Genomic DNA, 15,107 nt, shown 5'->3' on the forward strand with positions numbered 1-15,107 from the left:
GACGAAGGGAAAGACCCCCCCCCCCCATCCCCCCATGCCCCCCCCCCCCAGGATCGGGGGGGGGGGGAAGCTTGCCCCACTATCCTCTCCTTCCTCCTCCGCTACCACCCTGTACCGCTGCCACCACCAGCGCCACTGGCCTTGACCTCCCCCCATCCCCAGCCCTGCTCCTTGGAGGCGGCAGAGCACTGCCATGACAGCGGGGACAGAGCAGGGGGGCAAAGCCAGTAGCACTGGCCTTGCTGCCCCCCTCCGTTCCCTCCATCATGGCGGTGCTCCGCACTCTAATTGGTTGTTTCACTAACCAATCAGTGTGCTCCGAGAGCATTACAGACGGACAGACAGATGGACTAAGCCCTTTAGTATATAAGAATTGGTAGTCCCCCTCGTACCCACACAGGCCTGGCGTTCTGTGTCTAAGAAAATAACTCCACAGATCCCTGTTTTTTGGGGAGGTTACCACAATATTCACAGCTGCACCTCTGAAAGCGCAACAAACTCTTTTTTGGAGTTCACAACAAAGCACAAATTCTTTAAGCCAGCGCTCTTGACCCAGAAGCCATTAAATCCTTTGCCAGGACTCCTTTGGGACCTCAGTAAGGGATTTCTCCAAGAAATGATTCAGAGAAGAGTTCACTTATTACTGCAACTTTCACCACAGATACATTTTTCATGACATTAAAAATGCCTCTATCAAGCAGACCCACGTCTAGAAGCTTAAAGTTCCTATCAGCCAAAGATTATGAGGTATATACAGGCTATTAAAAATCCAAGCAGGGCGGTCCTGCATTGCCATTGCAGAAGCTGAAAGAAGTCTCTGTTTGCTTCCTTCTTCATACCTCCCGCCTTGCAATCCCACATCACAAACAGTATCCAATTCTTTCCAAACTTAACAGTATTGCTGCTTAGCGTGGTGGTAAGACGACTCCTGAGGAGTGCAGCACTCCTTTCCTTTTAGCTACTGAGGACGTGGTCTCTGCAATACCCTTCTGCCACATCTTTTCATAGCAACAGAAGCCAAGAGTAACTCGGTTGTCTTTTCCAGAGGTGCTCCAGATGTTTACAGTAGATACGATGGCAGCACCCTGCCAGTGATTTCACATCTATTTAATTTAGTGTAATGCTGCAGAGGGAATTAAATGCTACTGAGAGGTTGGAAGCTTGGTGCAGTGGTCTGGAAACAGATGAGGGCAAGGAAATCCAGTAGGAAACTAATACATATATTGCATTAGCCATGAAGGGTTTTAAATAGATATTCCCCGCAGCGCACGTACTTTCTGCTTGCCTGAAGCACATTATGCCTTGCTTCTATCCTTCCTTCCTCCGACACTTCTGCAGATAGGCTGTTTTCACTTAAAAAAAAATTAAGAATGACAGATTTAAATAGCTCTGAAATGTGCAGCCATTTCCTCTATCTGATCTTTTTGAGCACTATCTAGTTTACGATCCCAGCACATGTGGAGCTGTAACCCAACACATTCAGAGGTTGTGATGTGCCATGGTATGACTGCAGTGTCAGTCATGAATTGCAAGTGTGAAGTCACAAACTTGGACTGACTTGAACAATTGCTTGGGCTAAAAGAAATAAGAATTATCGCAGCAGTTAAAGAATGGCTTCCCTACCAGTGGCTTTTAGTGCTTAGTATACAAGACATCCTTTAGCTGTAGGGTTTAATCCAATAATAACCACCAGCTAGTCCCAACTATTTCAAAGGTTTCTGTGGATGCAGAAGAAAGAAACAGTCCCCTTTTACATGAAAAGAAACATTCTGCTCCCCTCTTCTCCCTTCCTCTCTCTCAGGAAGCAGCCTTCTCCTGGCTGTTGCACATAAACCACTCTTTCTACATGTTTCCTATTTTTTGCTATATTTTTTGACTGAAGAAAACACCTTGCAGTTAAAGCTCTGCTCTATTTTCACTCAGCCTCTGTATTTTCATATGCTGGCGACTCTCTCCACTGATCAAGGATGAAAAAAACCCCCTCCAGGCTTCAGAACCAGGGTTCCATAAAATGCTCATCACCAGGTCAGATCTAAAGCTTCATTTTGGCACAGATAAAACACTCGGAGTTTATTATTATTCCAACAACATCCGCTAAGCAAGTTTAGCTTTGAAACCTGGGGTCTCTTTGTTAGGTGGAATTCCACAGGCAGGCCAGGCAGCGAGCTTCTCGTTGCGACTCCAAGAACAGCACGGGAACAGTCCTCTGGACGGATGAGTTGTTATTCAGCTGTCAAAGCCAGCACTGCCAACACACTGATGTGAAGAGGCTCCCACTGCCAGAGTACTAGTCAGGATTGGCAGTGCCAAGAGAAGACTCACTGTGATGGTACAGAAATCAATCCTGCCAGTGCCTTGCAAGCGTTTCCATTACCTTGCTCCGGATTCCTGCCAACGTATCAGGACTGAGCCAAGCAGAACCCGAGCACCGTACTTTAGACAGCAGAGTTAGCGCAGGGTTCAGCTGTCTCTGTGGATCATTTGGTTGTTCCTTTATGAGAAATAGAAACACACAGGATGTTGTCCTCGTGATGAAGAGGAGGAAGTTTATTTTGGAAGTGGTGAATTATCTGGGTCCCTCGGACTTCCGCATTTTGTTTGCAGATGTTTGCAGGCTGGTGGTATTCAAAAAGAAACCGCAACACAGAAAATGCTGCCCTTAACCGTATGATAATATAGAAACAGCTGTGTGAGAGTTAATATAAATAATATTTATACAATAGAAACTGTTACATATAAATGATAACATTTTAAAGCTGGAAATAGCAGGTTGTGTGCCTATAATTACTGTGAGCACTGAGCACACGTTGTATGTCATTCTCTTTCTTTGTATATGTCTCGATTACAAGGGGCAACTGCAGCTGCCTCTCCCCCTGCGTCTATACGGTGCCTACTACCAAAATTAACAACAGCAAGGGCAGAACGGTGCTTTTCTGCATGGATAAATGCAGTGCACAGAGTGCTACTGAACCAAAATAGACGGATTTTTGTGCTGTTTCTTTTTTTAAAATGAAAACCAGAGTGCAAAATGCAATAGGGAAATCATTATTTGCTTAAGAAACCAGGTGAGCTTGTTTTTTATTCCTGGATCTGCCACCAGTTCTTTATGGCCTTTAGTAAGGCACTGAGGGCTAAGTTCTCAAAAGTGGCTTCTAAGTTCTGGGTGATGAATTTTAGCTAACAAGGGGCTGGTTTGCAAAGCTGTTGAGCCCTCACTCCTCCCACTGCTTTCCGTTGGAGCTCTGGGCGTGCAGTGGTAACACAACCAGACCTTTTACTTAGATGCATAAAAATGGATTTAGATGCCAATGTCTGGGCAGGCACATTTGAAAGTTTTGTCCACACGGGTGTCTAATTTGCACACCCAAATCCATGGTCTGCTTTTAAACTTTTGGACCCTCATTGTTTTGTGCCTCAGTGTTCCCATCTAAAAACGAGGAAAGGTTTGCATACCTACATCACCACGCAGGTTTTGTTCATTATAGACAGCACAGCATTTTGGAAACTTTGGATGGAGGGGCCATGAGGGGTATCAATTATTCTTGCTGCGGTCTTGCTTCATGCCTCAGGGTATTTCTCTAAGATTCATAGCTCTGCTGAATGGCTTGGACTGAAGGTTGCTGTGTTTCTGTTTCAGATACATTAGATGGACACTGCCACCAACCACTCTAAGCAGAATCCCACCAGCTGCCTTTTGCCTCAATATCAGCACAGTGTAGCAGAAAGATACAAAACGAGGGAGACACAAATTATAGGACAGGAAGCATTAACATGAAATGAGATCCCCTTAGCACAAATATATTCTATCTACTTTACTTAAGCTGGACTTCCTGCTACAAGTGACTTAAAAAGGAAAAGAGAACCACTGGCAGCACATCAGTGATATATATAGTTAGATCCACAATGGGGATGGCTCACACATCACTTGGTCTCCACTTCAGTACGCAGAGACTCATCCATTATGCAGCTTTCTTCTTAGTCTTCAGAAGACACAGCTGTCACTCTGTCTCATGCCCAGTACCCACTGGAGAGGAGGAGACAGAGACAAGGCAAACAAGAAACACCAATGCTGTGATACATAAAGGTTTGGAAGCCAATTCAAGAGAAATCCTCTTCCTATCCACACTTATCACTGCTTCCTTATTTGATACAGAATCAAAAAATAAAACAAAGAATTCTACCAAGCTATCCTGCCTCCACATCCTTGTCCTTATAGAAGATGAAAACATTAAGATAATTCCCAGAAGATTTACTCGTCTGGCATGGTAGGACAGAGGCACTGAATGACCCTGAAAAGAATTCTACTTAATTCTTTCTATTCTACTTCGAATAAATCGATCCACCTAAAACCCCATCCTACCAAAAGCAAAGGTTTAAATATGGATGATGTGACTATCGGTTATCGTTATCATTATTAATGCACAATATCCAACAATGTGCTCAGAATCTCACAGTCCAGAGGAGACTGCATGCTCCGAAAACAGAGCTCTTGCCCTTGTGCAGCGTGCCAACATAAAGTTACTTAGTATCTGTATGTTTTTGCCTTGAATACAGTACTTCCTGTTCCCTTTAGTTTTTCATCTCATTTGAGACTGCTTGGGAATTCCCATAAAATATGCCTCACTTCAATCCATTTTGTGGAAGGACAAATCACTCCCTTACTGAGAATGTCAGTACATCCAGTGAGACACTCATGTATTTTCCTAATCGGTGCAATAAAATTTAGCGTGTCTCTGCAGCAACCTCTGTCTGGTAAGCGATTGAGAGCCACATTTCCTGCTGTGTTCTCCATCTGGTAAGCTATCTGAGGGCCAGGATAAACCTACTGTGCCTTCCACAAGCCTGTTAGCTTTAGACTTCAGAGTTCTTATCAAATTATCGTACAGGAAGGAAAATGACTAATTTTGTCTTAGCAGCAAAACCCACAGCAGACTGTGATAGCCCAGACACGCACCATCCAATCAGTGTTGCTCGTACAACATCTATTGCCAATAATAAACAAAGAAAATGGAAAAAAAAATAGGGCTTCCTTCACCAATTATATAGTAGCTGCGTTCAAGCTTTTTGCCACCATGCGTATGTTCTGCTATCTTTCTTAGGTATAGATTTAATGCTCTCGCCAACATCGAATTCGAATGCTACCTGTTTGGGACAAGAGTTTTCAAAAGGGGCTAGGTGACAAAAGGAGGCGAATCCCATTTTCAAAAGTGATGTCAGCACTTGCCAGCCAAAGCAAAGACCCTAAAGCTCAAATCCTTGGAGATGTTTAAGGACATAACTCCCAAGAAATTCAAGGGGCATTAATAGGGACCTACTCAAATCACAGTTCTGCAGAAATCATAAAATTGGGCGATTTCTGTGAAATCCATGGGGGGGGGACCTTATTAAAAATAAAATCCTGGCTCCCCAATGGGAGCCAGCAATCCCCACAGCTGCTGCAGCCCAACTGTGCCACCCACCATGGGGGGAAGGGGAGCAGGCAAGATGGCAACCGCCACTAACCCCCACAGCTGATTGCCTGAGAGGGCTGCCTTTCATGCAGCCCGCATCCCTCTCCACCAATCAGTAGCAAGGGACAGGGCCACATGACAGACAGCCCTCTCTACCAAGCAGTGGTGAGGGGTGGGGTTGTATGATGGACAGCTCTCTCCACCAAGCAGCGATGGGGTTGGGGCCACTGAGGCCCCTCGGCCAATCAGAGGCATGGGGGCGGGAGCTACTATGATAATGGCTGCCGGTTCCACAATCTGCCCGTGAAATTGGCTGGCCGCCTTCTCAAGTTCGGTAAACCCCTAGGCCAGGGGTGGGTAAAATGTGGCCTGGGGGCCAGATGCGGCCCCCCAGGCCATTCTATCTGGCCTGCAGGCCCCTAAAAAATTTAGAAAATTAATATATATCTGCCCCTGGCTGCCTGTCATGCGGCCCTCGATGGCTTGCCAAAACTCAGTAAGTGGCCCTCCGCCTGAAATAATTGCCCACCCCTGCCCTAGGCATTAGGCACCTAAATACTTCTGAAAATCTGGGCCTTCAAAGCCTAAGGTATTTCTTATCATTGAAATTAGGGTTTTTTGATTCTCCCAATCTACACTTCAAGAAAATGGAATGAATAAAATGGAGACCTACACAGACGCCTAGGCAAACATCTGAAAGTTGGACAACGGACTTTTCAAATGCGACCAGTGGCTGCCTCGGTATTTAGGTGCATTTGTTGTTACTCCATAAGCCCACATCACGTAACCAACTGACATCTGAATGTGGGAGTTTAATGCAACTAATGCCACCATCTTTTACAATGTTTTCTCTAGTGATAATACTGCAACAGAAGAAAGGGAATGAGAGAAAGAGAGATGAAGAATGAGGGACTAAAGAAGAGGCAGAGAAGAGAATCAGAGATGAGACAGAGAGAGGAAGAGGGATAAGGATAGGGGAGGAGAGGAGGATGAAGGAAAAGAGTGAGTGGGAAAATACAGAGAGAGAGAGAAGTTAAAGAAAAGTGAGATGGAGATTAGAGTAGGAAAGTTGTAGCAAAAAGCGGGGAGAGGAGTGGGAGGCATCAAGCAAGGGGGCTGGGGAAAATGAAGGCAGTGAGAGACAGAGGAGGGAGGCCCTGAGATAGATCTTGACATATTAAAGATTTGTGTGAGTTCAGAGCATGCAAATCAAGCTAATGGCACAATAATTTTAATAATTTACCATAGGAGTTTAGTGCATCTATTTAAAAGGATCTGAGGAGTAGCAAGTGGAGAGATGAAAGCTTGACATTTAATACATGCTTTAATCTACACATTCTCCATGCTGTTGTGCATGATGATGAGGAGAAAGAAGATGACAATGATGGTGATAGCACAGCACAAACATATTTATATGACTGGACCTTTTTATTGGAATGCAGCATTAGCTGCTGATTAACTAATGCATGTTAAAGACAAAGATAGAAAAACAAGTGTCATCCTGAGATAGCACATGGTGCATGAGACAGCCTGTCCACAGGACACGGCTGAGATCATGGGGAGTTCACTGCTGAGTTTCACATTTATTTTACTGGTGATTAACTCACGTTTTTTTTTCAGATTATATCTAGATTCCAACAAGACTGAAAGGAGCAGGAGGACTTGAAGGCAAGGGGATAGATGTAGTCGGATAATTCACCAATCGGTCAGCTCTGTGCATGCGCAAACACACCTTCTAGCCACTGTCGAAGGGGAAAGGGAGCTGCTGCTTGGGAGCATCAGCTGTTATGATCTAAATGTTATTTCTGCAAGATCCCCAGACAGGATTATGGTGAAACTTAGTGAAAAAAGGCAGCTACGCTGCACAAACTTCAACCTTGGAGGAAACAGAGTTCAAGTTGCGGTGGCTTTGCTACGCTTTGGTATCACTAATGAAGCATGCACATGTAACACGTACATCCTAACAGTGTCTACTGATATCTTTTGGCATTGACATGATTGCTACCTCTCTCTAGATCCTTTAGTGATCTAGATTCCAAATTCACTTAGCTATAAGCAAAAATGAGCTTGACAGTCTCAGTATGGGCCATAATGCATGTCTGTCCACAGATAAAGCCAGCATATCTGATGCAGAGAGCCTTGGTTTTGTGAATAATTTGCATTGACAGACTGTGGTAACCTGGGTTGTGACAGAGGTTCATTAGTGGAGCTGTACATAGGAAACTCATACAACTCCTGTATACAGTCAGGTTCTCAATTAGTGATATTAACACTTCCCTTTTTTACTACAAAGAGTCGCACAAAAATTGAAAGGAAAAGATCTCTCATTAGGGTATCATACAGTCCTATTTCATTCAGCAATTTTGACCTGGAAAGACCTTCAACATCACCACTGCCCTGAAACACAAACCCAAGATGATTGTGGCCTTTCATGAGCCCATGGCATAGCATCTCAAGTGCAATCTGTTTAGATGTTAATGACTCCAGGCTCAGCTCACAATGTGCAGTCACTCAGTTCTACATTCAACTGCTAACTTTTTATCCTTTAATTTATTGAACAAATGCTGTTCAGCTTGTTATAGCCAGTGATCATTAGCATTATGTATTACAGAAATACCGAGTACATGGGGGCCTCCTGTCACCTCAAATGCATAAACCTCCCCACCTGTCCATCATCTTAAGTCCCCCTAGCAAAAATAAAAATGCCGTATTACATCCTGTTTTCTTCATTTATCTATATAACCTCAGGTACATGGTATATACCTACCCGGTTCTTATTCAGCTTTGCACTTGTTTGTACTCTCTGAAATGCCGTTGTGATTTTAAAAAGCGAAGACTGTGGTTGGGGCAGCAAAGAACAAATCTCTTCTTCCCTTCCTCCTTTCTGAGCTCTGCCAGCTGAATGCAGCATGTACCCTGTGTAACATCAGTATTAGTGGGCTTTCCACCCCACAGCCAGTGAGAGACATCATGGAGCACACCGTGGTGCTGTGGAGGTAGTAGGGCACGGGCTGGCCTGTTAGGGAAGGAGTGTGTTCAGTCCACCCGGAAAGGCTCCTTGGAAATGCCACTCCCCCTCCTGTGCAGCCTTGAGGCTTGCAAATCTCCTTCTACTCCTTGCCTACAGCTGAGTTCAGTACTGTGTGCTCCTCCCAGCCAGCACAGCACACAGTAGAAACTGCATGCCTGGCAAGGAAAATCACACAGCATATAAAATGCAATCTTGCTAAGGGAAGACAGGAGTGAGAAGCAGAGCAGTACAAATCTGCTGGTAATAAAAACGGGTCTTCCTTGTGAAAGCAGCTGAACTCAGTGAGACGAGCTGGCTTTTACTTGTTGTCCTACCTGGTCCCCCTCTCCTTCCCCTGGTTCTGCGACCTGTCCCTTCACAGCCTGCTGCAGCGGGACTGCGTGACAGAGGTCCGGAAGCACACACCCACCATCCTCTTTCACAAATGCTGCATCTATATATAGCAGGTGGAAAGGTTCTGGGGGCTGCCTCACTTCCCCTTTTCTTCTGAATGCAAGCTGTGGGTGTCTTTCAAACGCAACTCCGCTGTAAAGGAAAATCAAAGAGGAAGTGTCCTCATGGCTATAGACAGCTTAACCCTGGATGGGGTAGGAGAGAGAGATTACCTGAAAATGACAGGGTGGGAAAGCCACAAACGGAAAGCACAGGACCAGTCACTTCCCATCCTGGGAAAATATTTCCCTAACGAACTAGCATGGTGACCCTCAACATAAAAAATCCCCACCTCCAACTAGCAGGACTGTCGTTTATCCTTGGAAGCAGTGATCTCCATAAAGCCCTTATTCCAGAGGCAAGGAAAAGGAACAAAACAACTCAGCAGCACGTCTGCAGCATTTCTTGCCTTCCAAGTTCTTCACAAACATTAATGAATTAAACAAGGCAAACACCTTTTGTTGCTTTGTGCTCAAACTGTGCCCTCTTTGCTTCAGCAGAGTATAATAAGATGAGCTGCAATTCCAGCTCAGTAAAGTTTATCCTAGAAAACTAACTGGCCTTGCCATGCAATAGAATTACATTACCACAGAAGAGGGGCATTCAATGCAGAGCCAAGGTGCACAATTGGTGAGCAGCAAAAGAAACCGGGAATTTGAAAACCAAGATACCTGGCTACCCGTCTTCTCTTAACACAGCATAGTCCTTCAGATGGGTTCTTACAGGGAGAGCTAGATGAAGGAGCACTGTTGATTGAATTTCCTTTTCTCACCATAGCACATAAGTAGTTAGGGACACAAGAGCTGTCATGCCAGATCAGAACAGTGCCAAGTAGAGGAGTATCCTGTCTCACACTCCAAGTAGAGCCCCCTTAACAGACACAAGAGTGGCAGCCTTTGAGAGATTGCCATGCAACAAGAATTATGGGGTTAGCTAGAATTTGCTTGCAGAGTTGACGTTTCTTGACGGATGGCACGAGGAGCGAATGCGATCACTTGTAACTATCAAAGAGCAGTTGATTAGAAAATTCCAATAATAAAATGCCCAACACCATTAAGCTGGATATCAATAGGATGAGTACGAGTATTTCTTCCCCATCTAGGAATACCATGTTCAGCTGTACAACAGAGTACGGCCAATATTCCTGTTTGAAGAATTTTAGAATCGCAAGCCCACCTAGTGCCGGTCAAGTGCTGAATCAAGCAAATCAATGTCTGAATCGAAGCCTCTGCTTTGCGGCTTTTTTATTGCTTGTGGAAAGTCAATGTAAACTGGATACCAAAGTAGGCTTTATGTCTTTGAACATTCTCCGTGCTTGGCTTGTGTTGTGAAGTGCAAGAGGCAGGAATCCTTCCACATTTTTATTCTACTTAGTTTGACAACAACGATTGTTATCTGTATAAATAATCAATTATTTTTAAATTCCTACTAAGTTATCTGTGTCAATAGCACCTCCTGGCATAGAGCACTGTAAGTTAACCATGTACTGGGCTGTAACAGGGAACCCCTACCCCTGTCACTAAGAGGGCTTGATTAGGTAACGAACCAGGGGTCAGACAGCTAGTGAAGCAATTAGCTTCTAATTAGCAATTAGCAATCGGCCCTAGGGGAGAGGAACAGAAGGGCCAATCACATGCGACGGGCAGGAGGTCAGGTTGGGGAATACAAGCCCAGTCTCTGAGTGGGCAGGGCAGCACCCCTACTTGCAGCAAAGAGAGGAAGTGGAAAGAAAGGAGCTGCTGGGGGCAGATGTAGGCCCTCACAAATTGCCCTGGGGAGCTGCAGGCGAGACAGCTCCAGCAAAAGGTAGGGTCTATGGGCAACACTTTATCCCAAGTGAGGAAGACTATCCCCTTGTGAAGGACTTGGCTTGTGTTTTGTTTTCTCATTTTGGACTTGTAAGTGGAGGACCGGGTTACGGCTATAGTGGGGGAGAAGTCCGTGTCCAGGGGTGCCTGAGGGTGCTTCCCTGCAATAGATACTGGAAATCAGCCCCAAGGCAGAGGCGTAGAGACTACCAAGGTGAAAGTGGACCCCCCAGAAAGGGGGGCTGTCATCAGGGCAAGGCAGATTCCCAGAGGCTGAGGTCTTGAACAGTGGGCCAGGGTGAAGGATACGTTTGGAGAGAAAAAGGGGCCAGTGCAGTGATACCTGAAACTCTGACATGTGCACAGATTTCTACACAAGCACCCCCTTAAAGAGGAAACACCAGACAGAGAGCAAAGGCCCCAAGGTGGGGCTCGCTTGACCAGGTGAACCAGGACCGGTGAGGTTACGCCCAGCCCCAGGGACTGCCTCCCCAACAAGCTTCAGAGCAAAACCAAAGTTGTGGCAGGAGAGGGACTGGAGGTGAGGTCAGATGGGGAGGGATGGCGAACAGGGTGGACCACAAGGTGCCAATGTGGCTACCCCTCATCCATCCTTTGGGTCTTACAGTGCAGAAAAGCATTGATTTTAAATGTATTCCTTTGCGCTTCATTGGAGATCACATTTTTCTTGTAACATAAGAGCTAGTAAACATTTGAGGCTTGAGTTCCTCCATTTCTTCTCACAATTCAAAATTAGGGGCAGATTTCCAAAAAACCACTCAGGTGCTACTTCATCAGCAAAATAGGTGGTCAGATATTGGACAAATATAGGCCAGAACAAGGGGAAATCTGGTGCTAAGTGTCACCACAAAAGTTGCTGGGTGCTGAACACTTCCGAAAATTTGTTTTTGCAGGTGTTTAAATTCGGAGTTTGGCTCTTCTGAAAAACCGAATTGTTGGTGCTAAGCACCTGGAAAACAGGCCCTTAAAAGGCTTCTTCAGGGACTAACTGGTGTATGAGCAGGAAGTAACCCTACACACTGCCTGCTCTCGAGGCATGCTGGGAGTAGTAGTCGGTACAGTAACTCTACTTTGCTGATGTTGTATAAATGCCCCACCACTGCAGGAAAACTACAACTTCCAAGCAGCCGCAGCTTGGCAGCATGTGTCAATGCTTCCATTTTGTCATTTTAAAGGGGGGGAACCCAGAACATAAGCATTTTACTGGTGCGTAGCTGATGATAATCAGGGTCAGTGTCCCCAGGTTGATGCACCCAATGAACCCTCTCACATCACAAACAGCATGTTGACAGAGCTGTTTTTAAATGCTTAACCTTCCCAAAACAAGGGGAAACAAGTTCTTTTCCATCTCCTAAGTTATGTCACTTTCTGAGAAGAGCAAACACAGAATTGTTTTTCTAGTGCTCCAAAACTAATACAGTGTAGAAACTATATGGGATTTTAGATTAGACTCCTTCCGTCATTATTTGTTCTATTTATCTTCCCTATGAAAGTGGGTAAGTTTCAGCTTTGCAGACCCTCTACTGCTGACTCAGCTGCCTGAGCCAAAACTCATAAAAATCTATTTAAAAAAGGTCCAATGATTTTATTTTCTAATCATAAATATGAAATTTAATTAGCAGCTCACTGCAAACGAAGTCACCATGGAAGATGAGACTGAGGAGATGGGCAAAGGGAGGAAACTTCAAGCATGAAACAACTGTTATGCAGCAACTTGTTTTAACTCCTGCTCCCTCCCCACCGAACTTCAGCTCTCTTAAAACAGATGTGTTGCATTCAGGAATTCCTCTCTGAATTGGGAAGGGTGCTTTGTGCTGTCTGGTAGTGATCACTCCAACGTGAAACACTGGCAGGCAAAGTATGGAGGAAAATGAAAGATGGTGCAACATGCTTTGGAAAGGAAGGGATGGAAGAGCAGGCTTGAATTCAAGACTCCAGTCCAAGAGCACATGGGCTGAGCTGTCCAGAAGAAATGTGCTCATTCACCCAAGGAGTGGAACAGCAGCTTCTGTTACATTCCTGTGGCTGACCAACAAGCCTGAAAAGGCCCAGATTGCCGCAAGGGATTTTCAGAATTAGGGGAGAATTAGAAAGACCCTCTTAAAAGAAGAACTGAGAAAGAAGACAACTGGGCACCTTTCTCGGTGAGAAATTTTAGCTCAATCAAAGCTTGGTGCATGCATCCCTGGGTGAAACGGTATGCCCTCTGTGCACTATTCTACCAGCTCATCTATTGGGCTGGTCCTGGAACAAAAGCTCTTGCTAATTTGTCTGCATACAGCTGGGTGTATGCAAGTGCCAGGCTTCTGCACAACAGTACCCAGTCACCTGAGGTGAGTGCAAAACACAGATACCCAAGGGTTTTTTGAAAGCTCTCCCACTAGATGCCTTGATGAATGAGAATAGAGTGCAGAAAGCCATTATATAAATTAACAGAAGTTTAGGGCTGGAAAGGGCCTCATGAGGTCATTGAGTCCAGGCCCGCTGCTCTGGGCAGGAAAGACTGCTGGGATCAAATAACCCCAGCAAGGTGTGCATCCAGTCTCCTTTTCAAGATCTCCAGGGTAGGTACCTGCACCACCCCTGCTGGGAGTCTCTTTCAGAGTCAGGTCACAAAAACCATGAAGAAGTTTTGCCTTATATCCAGTCTGAAGCCTTCTTCTAGGAGTTTATGATGGTTGCTCCTGGTTTTACCCCTGGGGCGCTTTGGTGAAATTATAGTTGTTCACCTAGCCCCTGATGCTAACCCCTGATATATTTGTAAGCTGCCACCAAATCCCACCGAAGTCTTCTCTTTTCTAGGCTGAACAATGCCGTATCTGTCAGCCTTAACTCGTACGACTTGGTCACTGAGAAGTGGGTAAGCACTGAAAAGGCCAGTGAATGAGTGCAACCACAAAACCTGCACTTCCCACCTATATCAAAACTGAAATGGCTTGATGTGCATTGCTGTGGGCGGATGTGTTTACAGGACTGATGCTAGAGCAATTCCTGGAATGCCCATAGAAGCTTGTCTTGAAAGCTGGATATCAAGGAATGAGGTTGCAGCATCAGACACACTATCTGACCTTTGAGTGTTTCCCAACCCCATGTTCTATGAAGCACCCATTGCCTCGCAACATGACATAACTAGGGGCAGTTCTTACAGTCAGGAATGGAAAACGGGGGCTAAGAACAAGTAAACTTCCACCCAGGGGACACAGTTACAGAGGAGGCTTGGGGCTGCTGAGGACTTCCCAGGTGTGCTATTCACAGATTACATCTCCCTGGAGAATCAAAGTGTCTTGCCAACATCACCCATCTCTCACAGCAGCCCTAAAGCACACGTAATTATGACAGTAAGTTCTGCTTAATTCACCACTATGAGGGAGATGCAAATAATAATGAATTATCTGTTAGTGATTAATTACCACAAATTCATAATAGAGGGAAGTGCACTGGCAAGGAATTGGAACAACAGCGAATGTAAACCATCCATGGTGGTGAATTATCCCATGGACAAATTAACCAGATCTTACTGTATTACGCCTATTTTACACCTTGATAGTCACAAGAACAGTGGGGGGGTAAGTGACTTGCTGTGTGTCACCGGTGCTGACAGATATGCAGGCCCCTCACTCTACCTCATGGTGCTTTACACAAAGTGCCATGAGTTAGAGTGGCTCCCCTGACCCAACAGACATTCACCTATTGAGTCGGAGGTGGGAAGGAAAAATTGAGCTCCACTTTGGAATCAGTTGAGTGGAGGAGCCTGCCTGTAGCCTCTCTCTCTTAGCCACCACTCCAACTCCAGTGCTATCTGCAGGAAGGGAGGGGGCTTGCCTGTCCTGAGCTGGAGGGGAAAGGCGGTGGGGGAGCCATGAGGCAGGGGGCTCCAATCCACCCACTCCCCTCTAGCTCAGGCCAGGCAAACCCCAGCCTGCAGCTCACTTCTCCTCTCTTTTCCCCCCTCCCTTCCCACGACAGCACCAGGGGCAGGGTGGGGCAGGGCTTATCATGTGATGGGTTGACCCTAGGAAACAGAAGTTTCCTAAGGTGCTTCAAAGTGGAGTGCTTTCATCTGATCCCTCATTACATGAGGGTTAATTTGTCGCATGATCAGCCACTTTTAAAGCACTTCGCAGCTGTCCACATGTCACAGAATGGCTGTAGAGCACTTTCAGAGACCAATTATACCACAAATGTAATTTCTGTCTGTGCCCACAGAGCCAGGAACGGAACCAGGAGATTGTGATGCTGAGATCAGTGGTGTGCGAAGCGGGTCCTATTTGATTTGGTTTCAGATTCGCCCCAAATCAGGGACAGTGATTCGATTTATTGATTTGGATCACTGTTCCCAATTCAATTTGGCCAAATCTGAATCTG

At 45.6% G+C, this 15,107-nt stretch overlaps 1 protein-coding gene across 4 annotated transcripts in view; it reads right to left on the reverse strand.

Moving 5' to 3' along the window:
- The window catches only part of CARD11 (caspase recruitment domain family member 11), a 67,614-nt gene that overhangs the window by 28,544 nt on the left and 23,963 nt on the right, over nt 1–15,107 (reverse strand). Inside the window, exon 1 of one of the 4 annotated variants that reach the window (XM_019512976.1) lies at nt 2,375–2,475. The exons of 2 other annotated variants lie outside the window; for them this stretch is intronic. The gene's annotated coding sequence lies outside the window, so the exon portion shown is untranslated. Of the gene's footprint in view, nt 1–2,117; nt 2,343–2,374; nt 2,476–15,107 lie in introns of those variants that run through there. One more of the 4 variants, XM_019512975.1, reaches the window with a different exon arrangement.

This window comes from Gavialis gangeticus, unplaced genomic scaffold (genome assembly GCF_001723915.1).
Source record: "Gavialis gangeticus isolate Ggan-Ray unplaced genomic scaffold, GavGan_comp1, whole genome shotgun sequence".
NCBI lineage: Eukaryota > Metazoa > Chordata > Crocodylia > Gavialidae > Gavialis > Gavialis gangeticus.